Genomic DNA, 4,392 nt, shown 5'->3' on the forward strand with positions numbered 1-4,392 from the left:
TCTAGTCGCACTGATGATGTTACCTAGCCAGGTAATGAAATTTCTGCAAGAAAACAACCAAGCTTAGAAAGCATCAAGGATCCACAATTTATCTCTGGGCTACAGATACTCTTTTCTATTCATATATATGTAGGTTTTATACAAGAGTTTTTCCTTTTCTAAAATATGTTCCTCTGAACACTGAAATATTTTCCCATGTTGCTTCTTGTTCCTTATAGGGTGAGTGGTACTAGATGCATTATACCTTTTTGTTTTCAGACAAAGAATTAAATTATTTAACTGAGCACATTCTGCCCCACCGAGTTTTGACATAATGAATGCCTCCCCTTCAACTGTGTTGCTGAAACTGATCAGGTCAACATGGTAATTCGGCAGGACAATTTTTTTTAGGACTTCTCAAAATGCAGAAAGATCAGTTTCACACCCTTGGTGACTCATCACCACATAGCCTGAAGCTCTCAGGGGTTGATTATTTTATTTTTAAATATAATTTCTGGCTGCAAAAATTCTTGCCTACATTTCTTTAAGCTTTGCACTTGCATAATAGTCCACAAGAATGTAAGCAGACCACAGTTAACAACAATGATAAGCAGGAGAACTGACTGATGTGTCTGTGACAGATGCAAGGTTTTCGCTCTGATGGCTCTCCGGATTAAAACCCCAGTTAAAATTAATTCCTGAAAGAGTCTTTCATTCCTTAAGTGGCACTGCTTTGGGAAAAAAAAATCCTCCCCCAATCTTAGGCTGGAATTACTGCAGGATATATTAAGAGTTGGCAAACAATCCAGACAAGTCAATTCTCATGGAAGATGGATGGATTACGATAATACAGAATACTTTAGTATTAGAAAAATATGAAGTTACCTTTTGTTTATTACTTTCTAAGTGAAAATGAAAACGGTAGAACTGGTGTGAAGTCCAGATAATTTCCTGCTTTTGTGTTTGACAGGCTTCGATCTATAACATCAACCAGAATCAATACAACTGCCTCTCCTGAAATTTACTTCTCAATAGAAGGTCAGAATGGTGTGTGGGGGGGAGAGTGTTGCTTAAATATCTGTAGTGTGTATTTCAGGTCTTATTTGGGATTGCCAAGAGATGAGATTTCTATTGGCATGCATTTCTTTTTATGTGATGCAAATAGTTCTTTCTATCCACAGGCATAACAGGCTGAGCTGAAGCTATATTTCAACCATTAAGCATCAGATTTCCTGCCTACAGTAGCTAGAAGACAAATGTTCCGGGTTCTTTTAATAAAGCTGTTTTGACATAGAAGAATTCCTGCCACAATACTGGTTTACTGAGGGAGTGGACAGGAAGAGGGGGGCAAAATAGTACCTCATGGGATTCAAGAACTAGAAAAACTACACCTGCCTGATTGTCAAGATAATTGATAACTTCCTAATTTGCCCAGTTTCCTCTTCCCTGTCCTGCAGTTGGCTATGGGTTTTCCAGTTCAATTTTTATTAAAATCAACTAGAACTCAAACCATAACAGTGTCAGAAGCTGGCAAATCCTTTTTGTGGGACAGCCCTCTGGGGAATCCAAATCTGTTGGTTAGTGTAAGGTATTATAATTATAATGTGAAATAATTACAGGGATGGGCAAAGCTACCCCATACTAGGATAAGAGTCTGGGGGCATGTACTGTGTTCCTGTGTGAAAGAAGGCATAAAGAAATGATCTCAGATTAGCAACCTGAGGTAATTCTTAATTTTCTATCTACAGCTCACCGCCCCCTTGTGGTCAAACGGTCATGAGATGCTGAACAGACAGTACCTTTGGATTTACAAGTCTAATAAAACTTAGAATATTTTAAAATAAAATTCTTTTGAACATATCAAAGCAGCAATAAAAGTCTTAGAAGGGACTTAATTAGTTTTAACAGCTACCTGTAGAGGGTTGTCCTTGACAAAAATATATATGCTAAATTTCATCTAGAATCCATTATTCCAGCTTCAAGTTTAGAGATACCCAAATCTTTATTTAGTTCAGTGAAGGTTTAGTTGAAGCCCCCCCACCCCACCCCAATTCAAAGATATTTCTTGAAGAAATATGGCTGCCAGCATCCTTCATTTCTATAAGCAGATGTGGCTATTTTCTTCCACTTGTCTAGTTATTTCTTTCACAGCTTTCCCCACCAATTCCAGGTCCCAGAACGGTCTTCTGCCAAATATTTATTCCCAACAACCAGTCCTCATTAATGACCACCCTGTCCAACAACTTTTCAAAATTACAACAGAACTGATAAACTTTACTACTAGTCCTTGCACATATGACCATGGCAGCATCCCCATGGTCACGTGATCAAAATTCAGATACTTTGCAACCAGTAGGACAGGATCCTGTAGTTACACAATCACCATTTGCACATTTCACAACTGGCTTTTAACAAGCAGAGTCGATGAAGAAGCTTGCAGTAAAAAAATCACAAATCATGGTCATGTCCCACTTCACAACTTTGGGTGATTCACTTAATGACTGCAATAAAGGCAAGGTGTTAACTCTGATGCAGTCACAAGATGTCTCACTTAACAATCATATCACATACTACAGAGTTACTGGTCCCAACTAATCATTAAGTAAGGACTACATGTGCATGTAACATCTGCACAAAAACTACTCTAACACTTTTGCAAGTGTTAGAAAAGAATATGTGAAATAGGGAAGAGACAAGGACCAGGCAATGAGGGAAGCAAATCACTCTCTCCTTGTCTTAACCAACAGAATAGTGTTTCTTCCTCCACATAGTCTTCACTGGGGCAAATGTAAGTCATTTTAGGCAGGACTGTTATGTCCAGAAATACTATGGACTGTAACAAGCAAAGAGAGGGAGCAAAAACGAATCTTTCTCAGGGGATAATATTTCTCTTTGTGGTGCCCATATTTATAACAGCTTAAAATGCTTCTCAATTTTTTGAGGGACAGATAGGCAGGACTGGCTCAAAACATTTTGTTGCCTGAGAGGACAGATTGGCACTCCTTCCACATATAAAAATTGCTGGTTGAAGTTTCTTTGTTACTACTATAGATTATAGATCAAGGGTGCCTACCTATCAGTTGAGAAGGAACAAGAAGAGGAAATAATAGGAAGGGGTTTTTTTGGTACAAACTGATAACCATGTCTCTGGAGAACGATTGGGGGTGTATCTACAAAGAAAATACTGAAATAGTTGCTACTTAGCTACATAGGCATGAGGCAAAATTTAGAGCACAACATTTTTAGATGATTTGATTGCTATAACAAGCTGTTTTAAATGTTATCATATAACTGTAATGCAACACCATTCTCAAAGTTTGATATAACTGACATGATGCTTCATATACAGGGCATGTTGCAACTGAAGGTAATTTTCATATGATTGTTGTCCACAGTAGATCTCAGAGAAGATATTTTATTTTTAAAATGAAAGCCATGGATGTGTTAGAAGAACTTTACAGGGACTGTGGATGTCTTGCTCAAAAATAATCTTTCTGAATTATGGACTTCACATTCTCACATTCTCTCTCTGATCTGAATACACATGAATAATAACTTAAATGCATTTAATTGTATTTCAGACAACATATATTTCTGCTGAGGGCAATCACACTTTAGGACAAGCAATGAGTCATATGAAAGGCCTGATTTAGCCCAATCTGGTGAGACACATGACTCAAAAGATTCCTGAAGGTCAAAAAGTAGAAATTTGATCTTCCTCCTGATTACGTTACTATTTTGTAGTAGTTCTTCTTTTCTTCAGACCTCTTGACTGAAATCTTTTACACTTAGAGAAATAGTGAGCTTGTCGGTAGAATGGGCAAGAAGTGGCTCTGAGTGCTGCATTTTAATTTTAACTTTAACCTATGAGGAAGATCTTTTTTTGAAGCAATCTTCAATCAGTCTTCTTTCTAATACAAAAGTATCAGTGAATGCCTCTATCAAATGGAGATGATGAGATATAGCTCATAATGGAGAGAGAGCATATTCAAGGTGACAGTGTTTCATTATCATATACTAAATTAATGTAGTATTAAGAATTATCAGATCATTAGGACTATAGCTCATATCACTGATTAGTAGACTGCAAAATATTACTTTGTAAAACAAAGCTGCTTTTCTCTTTTTACATGTATTGCAAGAGAAAAATGGCACAGCTGATGAGGTATAATTAGCTTTTGCAGTGTGCCGTTGACAGTGTTGCAGTAGATATTTTTAAGAGGAGAACTTATTTATCCCCAATAAATTTCTTGCCCACAACACTCAAAATTTAAGTTCTGACCAAACAGGAGAGGGTTCTGAGGGCTGCAAAAGGCTGTCAATGGGCAGTTTTGCATTACTGATTTGAATAATAATCTGTTGAATAATACAAAATAGTTACCTTAAGTGTAAAGGTGAACCTTTTTATGGCAG

The sequence above is a fragment of the Vipera berus genome (genome assembly GCF_964194415.1).
Source record: "Vipera berus genome assembly, chromosome: Z".
NCBI lineage: Eukaryota > Metazoa > Chordata > Lepidosauria > Squamata > Viperidae > Vipera > Vipera berus.